The 14989-nt window shown below is 42.6% G+C and overlaps 1 non-coding gene across 1 annotated transcript; it reads left to right on the top strand.

Moving 5' to 3' along the window:
* Nucleotides 1-14882: 14882 nt before the first annotated feature.
* Nucleotides 14883-14989, top strand: LOC120266750. The gene has a single exon (XR_005538273.1). It is a non-coding gene; the product is annotated as a small nucleolar RNA R71 (small nucleolar RNA).

Here is a 14989-nt window from a genome sequence, read left to right as displayed (position 1 = left end):
ATTGCAGGTTAATAGATATGCATATTTTAATAGTTTATGTCTGAATTATAAGTTGCAGAAATAGTTAGAGATTCAATTGAATGTTATAAATTGAGTAGTACTCTAAATTATGTGGTTTTCGGCTATGTCATAGTGTTAGGTGTCTATTATTCCCAAAAGTTTTAAATTTGTGATTTGGAAAAGTGTGAGTGAAGTTTTGAGGGTTTTAGTACTAATTGATCATGTTGGAATTATTGATTTGGCTCTTAGAGTGGGTAATTGCTATTGTACCCTCACAATAATCAATATTTGGGGGTGTAGAATAATAGTTTGAAATTTTTGCATTTGTACCCTTCTAAAAATATTTATATATATATTATTGCTTGTTAGCCTCGATTTTGTTATTTAAAGCTAATAGGATCTCTTCCCAAATATAGGGCATGCCAAAGGTGTAAGGTTTGAGAGTATTTTTGGGTGTTAATCTGGTAAGTATCCCACATATAAATCCTACTATATGTATATACTTGAAAATTCAAGTTTTGTGAACTTTTGAAATTTTTAAAGAAAATTACTGATTATTTTGGCATATATATTTTGGATTATTTATTTATTATTATTTTTGGAATTACTTTAAATTATTTGAAATTTTGAGTTAATGATATTTTATTTTAGATTAGAATTATTTGAAAGGTTTAAATATTTATTTTTAAATTCAGATTATTTAATTTGTAAAATTTAAATAGTTTATCTTAAAAATGTATTACTTCAACTATGAATTTTAGATATGTTTTTAGTTTAATTTTTGAATAAAGAATATTATTATTATTATTATCTGTTCATGTTTGTATTCCATTAACTGGTGTATTTTGATATGACAAAAATGGGATCATGTTACTGTAAATTCTTGTACTTTGCTTGTTTTGAATTTTGTTAGTTCATCGTTTTGTGAACAGAAAGTATTTTGACATAGAAACTAGTCCCCAAATAACTTTGCAATAACCACATCCTTTGGGTTTTAAACACCCGACCAGTGTCGACACGTATTTTGTTCTAGAAACTATAGTTTCCCACCGCTTTCCGTCGGTGAAGAATAACGACCTCCGATAATTTTTGGCTCGGGGTCACCGAGGGTAAACATATGAATTTTGTGATTTTGTTTTGGCAATAGTTGCTTGGGGGACCTATATGCTCAGTTTTAACATCTTTGTTTACTTGAAATAATTCTGGTTTCCGATTTTCTCTTTTTGATAAATTATGATTTTGTGTAAATGATCCCAATATTTTTAGTGGGTGCTTACTAGGCTGTCAAGCTCATAAATTTTGTTGATATTTTTTTTCAGATCAGGAGTAGAGGTCAGTGGCAGATAGCTTAGCAAGGATCGTTGAGCCATCGCCGTTTTATTTAGCTTGTACCAAGTCCCGATTGTTGTGGTCCTAGGTTTTATTTGAATAAGTTTATATTTTTATTACAATCCACTGAGTTTTATTCATTGTTCTGTTTTGGATGAGGATTTGAGGCCTTGTATGCCTACTTGGTTTCGGCCTTGTAGGTGTACGGCCGTTTGTCAGCGTCCCGGGTCCGTAAAACTGGGTTCGGGGCATGACATTCACCTTGAATGTGCCCTTCTCCGGATGGTTAATCTCAATGGCTCCATGGGGTGAAACTTCATTTATGGTATACGGACCATACCACCTTGATTTGAGTTTCCCCAGAAATAGACGTAGACGAGAGTTGAATAACAACACCTGATCGCCTGCTTTGAAGTCATTCGGTATCTTAATATGCTTTTCATGCCACTTCCAAATTCTTTCCTTGTATATCCTTGCATTCTCATATGCCTTCATCCTCCATTCGTCTAACTCGTTGAGATGTAATATTCGTTGCTCTCCAGTTTGCATGAGTCGAAATTCATCACTTTAATTGCCCAATATGCTTTGTGCTCTAATTCCACCGGTAAATGGCAAGATTTTCCATACACTAAATTATAGGGAGTGGTCCCTATTGGGGTTTTGTATGCTGTTCTATGAGCCCAAAGTGAGTCATCCAATCTTTCGGACCAATCTCGTTTCCCTTGTTTCACTGATTTGGTTAATATTCTCTTGAGCTCTCTGTTTGTGACCTCCTCTTGCCCACTCGTTTGCGGATGGTAAGGAGTAGCTAGATGATGATGAACCCCATAGCGCTTTAACACTTTCGCTAGTTGTCTATTATAAAAATGGGTTCCCCGATCGCTGATGATAATTCTTGGAGTTCCAAAGCGAGTGAATAGCTTCTTCAAAAACTTCACCACAGTTCGTGCATCATTAGTTGGAAGAGCCTGGGCTTCCACCCACTAGGAAACATAATCAACTGCTACCAGAATGTATTGATTTCCATTGGATTTTGGAAATGGTCCCATAAAATCAATTCCCCAGACATCAAATACCTCGCTTTGACAACTATCACATCGTAAAACGAACTGATGAACATCTTGGAATAAGGTTGGCCAATAGACCCCAGCGGCTAAAACCTTCTCTGCAGTTGAACTTGAAGCATAATTAACAAGATCCCCTTGCTTATATCTCGCAAGTGCACGGGTTTATTGAAGTAATAATCCCGAATGAGCGGGGTCGAATCCACAGGGAGTAGGGAGTACAGACACTTAATTCGATTCTTAGCTATGTGGAGTATCAACAATGATAAGTTTGGTAATGATTCAATTCTCAGAAATTAAAAGCAACAAGTAAGAGAGCAAAAGTAAAGAGGAGGCGAGGCAATCGATAAAGATGGGGTACTCGGATGATGTTTCACCTAGGATAATCGCTTCAAGTGCAAGAACTCTCTATTATGCTTACTAATCAATGCAATGATGAGTCGTGGAAATCCTTACATACATAGTCCCAAATCTAAGGTCAATTATGCCTAACTCTATACATGTCCCGGAGGAGAAATCGAACGATCTGAACACCTCGCACTCGCATAGAGTTGCAATGAGCCCTAGGAATTCCAAGTGATAAATCTCTTCCTAGATTTAGACCTAAGCCTTTGGTCCAGGCAGAAGGTCCTTAGCCACAATTAAGCACTAGATACTAAGATCACCTCAACATTTCACTCCATTGCACGCGCAACTAGGCCCCAGCGGAGGTTCATCCCTTAGACCATTCACTCTATTATGGCCGCAAAGAACTCGAGGAACGGAGGTAAAATCTATCACGTCGGAGGACAAAGGGGACGCTCCTGTACCTCTCCACTCACTCTCTCAACCCTCTCCAACCTAGCTTTGTCTAACGCTCGTGGTGTGTCACTCACTCACAAGGTTACCAACAAGAACTCTCAACCCTAGTGTCACTCTAGGGGAAATGTTCATACAATCAAGCATTCAAGGTTAGAACTCACAATAAACATCAATTTATTGAAAACATAATAAAAAAGTTCAATGAAACGAATACATCCTAGGGTTCACAATCACCCAAGTATCCACTAGGGGTTTAGCTCTCCATGGAGCTAAGTACAATCAAAGAAATCAAATGTAAAAGCAATAAATCCATAAAGAAACCCCCTCGATGATCGTGTCGATGGTCTTGTGGAAAGTCCTCTACTCGTCGTCCAAGGATTCCTTCATCCGGTATAGAATAAGCCTCGATCGAAGCTCCCCTACCAACCTTCTTCCTAATGGAATCATGATCTCAGAGCCATAGAACCTCTCCAAAACCTTGGCCAATACCCCTCGAAACCCTAGCCGAAGCCTTCTCACAAGTTGGGGAAAAGATGGAGAAAAGAATACTGAAATCGGGGCTGAAATCGGCTTTAAATGTGGCAGGAATCGGGCGACTACACGGGCGCGTGTGATGTCACACGCCCTGGAATTTCCACACCGGGCGTGATAATTTTCACCGCCTGCGTGGATCTCTGTTTCTCGATTTCTGCCGGGCATGCACTGCATTTGCTACATTGTTTTACTACGAGTGCCCTTTGCTACATAGACACACGCTACGTCGTGAATCACTTGCTTCTTCAATGATGTACACGTTGGTGGATCTCTTGTTCTTATATGCATAAATTAGAATGCTCAAGTGTGACTGCCTTTTTGCCCCTCAAAATGAATGTGATCACTCGAATACAAGAAGGTTGGCACACACTCTAGCATCTCACACCCGACCTAAGTCTTTGCGTTTGAACCTTAGCAAGATCTCCTCCAAAATAGGTGCATTATGATCCACATTGGCCTATTTCCTTCATACTCAGCCTCACAACCCTACCTGCATAAAAGTAACATAAAAAACACACATATTAATTAAAAAACCTGAGAAAAGTAATGCTCAACATAAGGAATGAACGCTTCGCATTCATATCGCACAAGCACTTATCAATAATGCCCCCCACTGGGCCTGAGTGACAATGCGCAATGATGTTCCAACCTTCCTCCCTAGAAACGCACCTTCGCACCACCTGATCTGCACAAATACGGAACAGGTAAGGATCTTCCCAGAAAAAGATCTTAAGGTCACTGAAAAATTTCTTCTTCTGCTGAAAGCTTAAACCCTGCTTCAATACCAGTCGTGATAGATAATTCGCAAAATCTGTGAACCGTGGAACATCTTTCGATTCTAATTCTTGTACCGCATACAAATGCTCTTCAGGGAAGAAATCATTAATTTCTTTGCTTGCTGGTTCTTGCCCCTCACAATCTTCTAATCTCGACAAATGATCTGCAACCACATTCTCTGTCCCCTTTTTATCCTTTATTTCAATGTCAAATTCCTGCAATAATAATATCCATCGAATCAATCTCGGCTTCGCATCTGCCTTGTTTATGAGATAACGGATTGCAGAGTGATTGGTGAACACTATGACATTAGATAGGATGAGATATGGTCTGAATTTATCAAAAGCAAACACCACTGCTAATAATTCCTTTTCAGTAGTGGTGTAGTTCACTTGTGCACTTGTGAGAGTCTTACTAGCGTAATAGATCTGTTGAAATTGCTTGCTTCTCCTCTGACCCAAGACCGCTTCCACTGCATAATCACTAGCATCATACATTACTTCGAACGGCTCATCCCACTTCGGTGTTTTCAGAATTGGTGCTTGCACTAACTTTTCTTTCAGCACATTAAATGCATTCAGACAGTCATTTCCGAAATCAAAAGGGGTATCCTTCTCCCAGAGTTTTGTTAATGGTTGGAAGATCTTCGAAAAGTCCTTAATGAACCTTCTGTAAAAACCTGCATGACCCAAGAAACTGCGGATCCCTTTTACATTCGTAGGCGGAGGAAGCTTTTCAATTATCTTAATCTTCGCCTTATCCACCTCCATACCTGCCTGGGAAATCTTATGTCCACGGACAATGCCTTCTTGTACCATAAAGTGACACTTCTCCCAGTTGAGGACGAGATTCGTCTCTTCACATCTCACTAAAACTCTTTCCAAATTATTTAAGCAAGCATCGAAAGAGTCCCCGAACACTGAAAAATCATCCATAAAACTTCCATAATATCTTCAAGAAAGTCATCAAAAATGGTCGTCATGCAGCGCTGGAATGTTGCAGGAGCGTTACACAGCCCGGAAGGCATTCTTCTATAAGCAAAAGTAATATAAGGGCAAGTAAATATGGTTTTCTCATGATCTTCTGGAGCTATTGGGATTTGAAAGTATCCCGACATGCCATCAAGGAAACATTAGAAATGATGCCCCGCTAGTCGTTCCAACATTTGGTCAACAAATGGCAAAGGAGAGTGATCTTTCCGAGTGACGTCATTCAGTCTCCTATAGTCAATGCAAACTCATCAACTAGTAACTGTCCTAGCGGGGATTAACTCATTCTTTTCATTCTTCACTACTGTCATTCCTCCTTTTTTCGGGACAACTTGGGTCGGGCTCACCCACTTACTATCTGATATGGGATAGATGATTCCCGCATCCAAAAGTTTTATTACTTCCTTCTTAACAACTTCCTTCATATTCGGGTTCAATCTTCACTGAGGTTGGATCACAAATTTGTAGTCATTCTCTATTAGGATCTTATGAGTGCAGAATGATGGGTTTATACCCCTAATGTAGGAGATCTTCCATGCAATAGCTGATTTGTGCTTTTTCAACATGCTAACAAGCTTATCCTTCTGCTCCGCAGACAAGTTTGAAGCTACAATCACAGGGAGTTTAGAGTCCTCCATTAAGAATGCATATTCCAAATGTGTTGGAAGAGTTTTAAGCTCAAGTTCTGGTGGTTCAACAATTGGTGGGTGCAAGCCGCCCTCCTTCAATTTATCAATCTCTTCGAAATCATTTGCCTCATGTTCACAGTTATTCTCCTCCTCTTCTAACTGGGTACCTATTTCTTTACAATCTGCAACAAATATCAATGTGTCCATTCAACATAGTTCTACTTTTGAAATAGCAACCACAACTGAAAAGAGTTCCTGCCTCTGGTCTTGATAGGAAGAATCAAACTGAGCAAGTATTCTTTCTACACTTTCCTCCAACTGGTCGCTCATTGACGCCGACGTGGATTCCTCAAACTGCTTTATCACATTATCTAATTCACCGTTTTGCCCTTGAATCCTGGCGATGTACTCTTCAACCGATTCATCTACTGGCTGTTGAGTTGTACACTGTTCATTGTGAAAATAACACGGCATGTCATGCCATGTAATTGTTTGAACTTTCTGCTCCACGTGTTCAACCATTCTCATGATAGTGTCAAATGATTCAAACATGTTAATCATTTCCTACAATAAAAAGAATAAGGAAAAGTCAGAACAATGATAGAATAAGAAGATAGGAAATAGAATATATGGTGAAATAGCTAAGAAAAAAAAGTGCAAAGTATCTCTAAACGCCTAATATCCGACAACGGCGCCAAAAACTTAATGATAATGAGTGTGAAAATGATTCAATTCTCAACAGTAAAAGCAATAAGTAAGAGAGCAAAAGTAAAGAAGGGGGTAAGGCAATCGATAAAGATGGGGTACCCGGATAATGCTCCGCCTAGGATAATTGTTTCAAGTGCAAGAACCCTCTATTATGCTTCCTAATCAATGCAATGGTGAGTCATGGAAATCCTTAATTACATAGTCCCAAATCTAAGGTCAACTATGCCTAACTCTATACATGTCCCGGAGCAGAAATCGAACAATCTCAACATCTCGTACTCGCATAGAGTTGCAATGAGCTCTAGGGATTCCAAGTGATAAATCTCTTCCTTATTATAGATCTAACCCTTTGGTCCAGGTGGAAGGTCCCTAACCACAATTGAACCCTAGATACTAAGATCACCTCAACGCTTCACTCCGTTGCACGCGCAACAAAGCCCCAGCGGAAGTTCATCCCTTAGACCATTCACTCTATTATGACCGCCAAGAACTCGAGGAACAAAGGTAGAATCTATCACGTCGGTGGGGAAAGGGGACGCTCTTGTACCTCTTGACTCACCCTCTCAACCCTCTCCAACCTAGCTTTGTCTAACGCTCGTGGTGTGTCACTCACTCACAAGGTTACTGACAAGGTCCCCTTACGTATATCCCGCAAGTGCACGGTTTATCGAAGTAATAATCCCGGGTGAGCGGGTATCGAATCCACAGGGAGTAGGGAATAAAAATACTTAATTCGATTCTTAGGTATGTAAAAGATCAATGGTAATGAGTGTGACAATGATTTAATTCTCAACAGTACAAGAAACAAGTAAGAGAGTAAAAATAAAGGAGGGGTAAGGCAATCGATAAAGATGGGGTACCCGGATAATGCTCCACCTAGGATAATTGTTTCAAGTGCAAGAACCCTCTATTATGCTTCCTAATCAATGCAATGGTGAGTCATGGAAATCCTTAATTACATAGTCACAAATCTAAAGTCAACTATGCCTAACTCTATACATGTCCCGGAGGAGAAATCGAACAATCTCAATACCTCGCACTCGCATAGAGTTGCAATGAACTCTATGGATTCCAAGTGATAAATATCTTCCTAATTATAGACCTAACCCTTTGGTCCAGGTAGAAGGTCCCTAACCACAATCGAGCCCTAGATACTAAGATCACCTCAACGATTCACTCCGTTGCACGCGCAACTAAGCCCCAACGGAAGTTCATCCGTTAGACCATTCACTCTATTATGGCCGCAAAGAATTCGATGAACGGAGGTATAATCTATCATGCTGGAGGGGAAAGGGGATGCTCCTGTACCTCTCGACTCACCCTCTCAACCCTCTCCAAACTAGCTTTGTCTAACGCTCGTGGTGTGCGACTCACTCACAAGGTTACCAACAAGAACTCTCAACCCTAGTGTCACTCTAGGGGAAATGTTCATACAATCAAGCATTCAAGGTTGGAAATCACAATAAACATCAATTTATTGAAAGCATGATAAAAAGGTTCAAAGAAACAAATACATCCTAGGGTTCACAATACCCGAGTACCCACTAGGGGTTCAGTTCTCCATGGAGCTAAGTACAATCAAAGAAATAGAATGTAAAAGCAATGAATCCATAAACAAACCCCATCGATAGTCGTGTCGATGGTCTTGTGGAAAGTCCTCTACTCGTCATCCAAGGATTCCCTCGTCCGGTATAGAATACGCCTCGGCGGAAGTTCCCCTACCAACCTTCTTCCTAAGGAATTATGATGTTGGAGCTGTAGAACCTCTCCCAAACCTTGGCCAATACCCCTCGAAACCCTAGCCGAAGCGTTTTCTCAAGTTGGGGAAAATATGGAGAAAGGAATACTAAAATCGGTGCTAAATCGGCTTGAAATAGGGATGGAATCAGGCGACTACACGGGCGTGGAAGCTCTACGCGCCCGTGCGGAATTTCCACACGGGTGTGTATAATTTCCACACGCCCTTGTGGATTCTCTGTTTCTCTGGTTTCTAGGCCGGTTGTGAGCAGTGCTGCTACAGTATATGCTACATTGTTGCTACATTGCTCATGTACGATGATTCGACCTGAATAGCTTCCCAATTCCATACTTTCATCGGGGTAACGCAAACAGGCACACGTTCACGTCGTGGATCACTTGCTTCTTCATTGGTGTACACGTTGGTGGAGCTCTTGTTCTATGTGCATAAGTCGGAATGCTCGAATGTGGCTGCCTTTGTGCCCCTCCAAATGGATGTGCCCACTCGAATATGAGGAGGTTGGTACACACTCTAGCATCTCACACCTGACCTATGTCTTCGCGTTTGAACCTTATCAAGATTTCTTCCAAAATTGGTGCATTGTGATCCACATTGGCCTATTTCCTTCACACTCGGCCTCACAACCCTACCTGCATAAAAGTAACATAAAAACACAGATATTAGTGTAAAAACCCGAGAAAAGTAATGAACGCTTCGCATTGGTATCGCACAAGCACTTATCAATTACCAACAAGAACTCTCAACCCTAGTGTCACTCTAGGGGAAATGTTCATACAATCAAGCATTCAAGGTTGGAAATCACAATAAACATCAATTTATTGAAAGCATGATAAAAAGGTTCAAAGAAACAAATACATCCTAGGGTTCACAATACCCGAGTACCCACTAGGGGTTTAGCTCTCCATGGAGCTAAGTACAATCAAAGAAATAGAATGTAAAAGAAATGAATCCATAAACAAACCCCCTCGATAGTCGTGTTGGTGGTCTTGTGGAAAGTCCTCTACTCGTCGTCCAAGGATTCCCTCGTCCGGTATAGGTTGCGCCTCGACGGAAGCTCCCTACCAACCTTCTTCCAAAGGAATGATGATGTCGGAGCCGTAGAACCTCTCCAAAACCTTGGCCAATACTCCTCAAAACCCTAGCCGAAGCCCTCTCTCATGTTGGGGAAAAGATGGAGAAAAGAATAATAAAATCGGGGCTGATTTGGCTTTAAATAGGGCTAGAATCGGGGGACTACACGGGGTGGATGTTTCACGCGCCCGTGGGGAATTTCCACACACGCGTGGATAATTTCCACACGCCCGTGTGGATTCTCTGAACTCCTGTTTTCTCGGTTGGCTGTGAATAGTGCTGCTACAGTCTTTCTACAGTGCCACTACAGTATCCGTCCTGAATAGCTTCCCGAATCCATACTTTCATCGGAGTAACGCAAACGGGCACACGTTCACGTCGTAGATCACTTGTATCTTCAATGACAGCCACGTTGGTGAAGATCTTGTTCTATGTGCATAAGTCGGAATACTCGAGTGTGACTACCTTTGTGCCCCTCTAAATGGATGTGCCAACTCGAATACGAGGAGGTTGGCACACACTCTAGCATCTCACATCGACCTATGTCTTCGCGTTTGAACCTTAGCAAGATTTCCTCCAAAATCGATGCATTGTAATCCACATTGGCATCTTTCCTTCATACTTGGCCTCACAACCCTACCTGCACGAAAGTAACATAAAAACACACATATTAGTGTAAAATCCTGAGAAAAGTAATGCTCAACATAAGGAATGAACGCTCCGCATTCATATCGCACAAGCATTTATCAAACTTTGTGTTGAGTGGACTGCGTATCCCTAATCTCTGCAATCTCGACTCGAGCCTCTGACACCTCAGTCCGTATCACCCCCAAAGCGCTCTTGAGCCTCTCAAACCGATCATAAGCTCGAGATGGTGAAAACATACACACGGGGGGTGGTTCCTCTGCCACTAGAGGTGCCTTGGTCTCCATCGGTGCTGGTTGAGGTTCGGGAGCAGGCTGAGATACCCCGGCTTCATCACCCTCATCCTCGGTTATCTCCGGAGCTAGTAACACAAAAGCAAAAACCCCTGTCCGAACCCTGCGGATCATACCCATCAGTCTCATCATCTCTAGACACAGGGGGTAGGTATACTCACCTTCTCGGTCCCACGATTCGAATCCAAGAGACCCATGCCCAGCACTAATCTCGTAATGTAGGGGCTCGAGAAGATCGCTCCCAATCTAGCATAGTGTCCCTGATGTCTGATGTACTCTGCCATGATGTGCCCTAAGTGAATCGGTACACGCTGCACCATCGAGTACAAGTATAGTAGTTCCTGTCAGCTCAGAACAACAGTGCTATCACCACGGCCATTCACCGACATACTCATAATAGCATGTAAATATCTGTATCCAGGTCGGGAAAGGCACGTGGGCTTGGACACCCAGGCTCGTACTGACCCTGACAATATAGTACTCTGTAAGCTCTCTGCGGGGTCAAGGTTCCAGGATAATCAGTCAGTAACTAAACGTACTCCTCCGTATCTGTGAATGCCTCCTCATACAAGCCAAGTAGTACTGAAAACTGAGTAACGCTCAAGCTATGGTGGTGTCCAAATACTCTGATCTGAATGGAGTTCAAACTGCCGAAGCTCGCGTACGATCTGTCAAACTCGAATGATGATAGCACCTCCAGTGCAAACTCTTGGATGGCTGGCTCTCTAATCGTCAATAACTGCCGCCAACCACCTACTGAAACGAGATCCTCTACCTCATCAGTGAGCTCATCTCCCTGCTGTAGATCTCGCAGTATAGTCGTGTCGAGGAATCAAGTCTGCCCGAAACGGAGCTTCGACAAGCGCTCATAGCGAACTTGATGCTCTGGAATCACAAACCTCATGCCCTCAGTCTCAGGGGATGACTCACGCGGTCTCTTATCAGCTTGCTTCTTCGATCGAGGTGCCATAATCTGCAAAATTTGAAACGAAATCGATCAAACAAGTTGATAAAATAATGCTGCAGAAATCCACACGGTCGTGTGGAATTTCCGCACGCCCGTGTGGATCCATGGGGCATGAAAACCGCACGGCCGCGCTTCAAAAATCCAAAAAATACAACTTAAAAATACTTCTAACTTCGTTCTAAATATTAATCATCTTTCTAATTGAAGAAACGAAGCATTATTAACCAGATTAATCGATGGAAACCATGAATTGGCAAAGAAAATGATGAATAGGGCTTACCGACGAGATGGGATGAGAAAATGAAGAACCGGCCGGAAAACCTTGCAGAAATTCTGCCAAATTAGCGCTATAAAATCGGAGAATGACTTGATAGTGTTTCCAGACGAGTAGAGGTCGTGAAGAGGGAGAGAGACTAATCTTCTTTAAAAAGAACTCGCGACCCTTGATGTTCTGTACATCCACATGGGCGTACGGTAATTACCCACGCCCGTGCGCTTCATTACAAAAGAGCCACAGGGGCGCACGCACGACCTTGTGCACTCTCGAGAAAACAATCCTTCGATTCTGACTGCTCTCGCACGGGCGTGTGGAAAATGCCCATGCCCGTGCGTCCGACCAACAGGGGAAACCGTACGCCCCTGTGGCTCTCTGGACATCCGAAAAAAATACCAAGTGTTATACACGCCCGTGCGGAAATTCTGCACGGGCATGGACATTCACAGGCCCAACTCACAGGGGCAGCCGCACGCCCCTGTGTTTTCTTAGGATGGCGAGAACTCCTCTGCAGAGTTTTGCACGGGCGTGTGGAAATTACGCACGCCCGTGCGTGGTTCACAAGTTCACCAAAAGTGGCGAGTCCACGCCCGTGTGTGCTCTCGGGATAATCCGCCCAACTCTGCAGGAATTCACACGCCCGTGCGGAAATTACACACGGGCGTGTGACAATCGCATGATCATTCATAGGGGCAGCCGCACGCCCCTTTGCCTTATCTGGATGAGCTCGCTTTGCAAATCCATGGGCGTGCGGAAATTCCACACGCCCGTGTGTTTTCTCTTGATGACTTAGAAAAATCTGCAGGCTCTGCAGAAGATTTCTGAACATGTTTTTTCACTCAAAGCTTGCTCTATTATGCAATTTTTACAAGTGAATAACATGAAATAGAGCTCAAACGGCCAAACTTCGCCAATTCCACATGAAAACACACGATTAAAATTCAAAGTTCACAAGGAAATCTCAGCACAAGCATCTAAGAAATTAAGACACCAACACTTAACAAATTATTCATGCAAACAAACTAAACTAAAAGCTACAAAAATAGTAAACACTTGGGTTGCCTCCCAAGAAGTGCTTGTTTAAAGTAACTAAGCTTGACGTACCTTGTCTTACCTCACGGGGGTTCATGAATGAAAGTTGCCCTCTTACCCATGACTTGAAAGCATGATGTGCAAAGTCTCTTGAGAGTAGAGGGTGTATTTTCGGGCTTCGGACCACCTAACAATGATACGTTGAACTTCTTCAGTTCACGTACGTCTCCAACAGCCTTGGAGTGTTTCCGGTGGTGTCTCCTAGCCCTCTTCATTTTCTGAAGCACTTTCGTCAAGATCCCCGGGGTAGATGGCACTTCTTCCATCGATCCAAGCATCATTAAATCTTCATGTCCCTCCTCTTGGTCAAACAAACCTTCATGCGGATCTGGATTGAACATCTCCTGCATGTATTCATTAATAATCTCATCAGTAGTGTCTAGAAAATATAAAGTATCATCGAAATCGAGAGAATGCCGCACGGCCTCAGCAAGGCGGTATGTGAGCTTGTCATCTCCAACTCTCAATGTGAGCTCTCCGCCGTCCATGTCAATCAATTCTTTGGAAGTCTGCAAGAACGGTGTCCCAAGTATCAAGGGTACATCCGCATCCTCATCAACATCTAGTACTATAAAGTCAACCAGAAAAATGTACTTGTCCACCTTGACAAGCACGTCTTTAATGATGCCTCTCGGATGTCGCACTGTTCGGTCCGCTAGTTGCAAAGTCATCCGAGTAGGCCTAGGCTCACTCAAGCATAGCTTTTGAAAGAAGGTGTATCGCATGACATTGATACTTACCCCTGAGTCCGCCAATGCCATTTCTTCACCTAGATTTCCAATATTACATGGAATGATGAAGCTTCCCGGGTCTTTCTTCTTGTTCGGTATGTTCTTTTGCAATACCACCGAGCATGAAGCATCTAAAATCACTGAATCACTCTCCTCCAACTTCTTTTTGTTGGTCAACAAGTCTTTCAAGGACTTCGCATACTTAGGCATTTGGGCCAATGCCTCAACAAAAGGAATATTAATGTGGAGTTGCTTGAACAAACTCAGGAACTTCTTGTACTGTTCATCCCCTTGGCCATTTTTCAATCTAGAGGGATAAGGGATCTTGGCTTGAAAGGTGGGGATGCCACCTCTTTATCTTTGCCTGTCCCCTCTTCGACCTCTATAACCTCGGGTGCGTATTCTTTTGGCTGCTCACTCGGAAGCCTACCTTCAACCTCACGACCACTTCTCAAATTGATCGTCTTCACATGCTCTATAGGGTTGGTCTCTGAATTTCTTGGTAAGCTTCCATGTGGCCTTTCGGAGAGAGACTTCGCAATTTGCCCCACTTGATTTTCAAGATTATGCAAAGAGGCGGCGTGGTTGCGAAGTGTAGACTCGACTGATTCAAACCTTGTATTTGCGGATTGTATGAATCTAGTCAAGTGCTTCTCTAGGTCACTCATTCAGGTTTCCAAACCTGAGACTCTGTTTTCCACCTGAGGGGCTTGTTGTTGTAATTGGAAACCTAGTGGCCCCATGGCATTTTGTGGAACCTGATTACTCCATGAAAAATTGGGATGATTCTTCCAACCCGCATTGTAGATATTGCTATATTGGTTTCCTTGAGGTCTTATGTCGTACCTACAAAATCAACATTCTCCACTGAAGAAACATGACCAATAGAAATTGGGCAATCGGAGGGAGCATGTCCTCCACCACAACCAGTGCAATTAGTCACGCTGCCACTCTATTTGAAGTTAGAAGATCTAATTTCTTACTCAAATTCTCCAATTGAGCCACCAATGAAGTTACCGCATCTATTTCATGGAGACCGGCCACCTTTTTCTTCTCCCCAGAATTCCATTATTAGCTGTTTAACCCCATTTCTTCAATCAACTGTCGGGCCTCATCAGGGGTCTTGCTACCTAAGGTACCTCCTGCTGCCGCATCCAAGAGTTGCCTTGTACTCAGTTTCAAACCATTGTAGAAGGTTTGGACAATCATCCACTCCAAGAATCTGTGTTGCGGGCACTTCCTCAGGAGCTCCTTGAACCTTTCCCATGTCTCCAATAGAGACTCCAATTCCAACTGAACAAAGGATGAGATCTCGTTCCTAAGCTT

This window comes from Dioscorea cayenensis, chromosome 1, assembly GCF_009730915.1.
Source record: "Dioscorea cayenensis subsp. rotundata cultivar TDr96_F1 chromosome 1, TDr96_F1_v2_PseudoChromosome.rev07_lg8_w22 25.fasta, whole genome shotgun sequence".
Lineage (NCBI taxonomy): Eukaryota > Viridiplantae > Streptophyta > Magnoliopsida > Dioscoreales > Dioscoreaceae > Dioscorea > Dioscorea cayenensis.
This window is presented reverse-complemented; position numbering and strand designations above follow the sequence as displayed.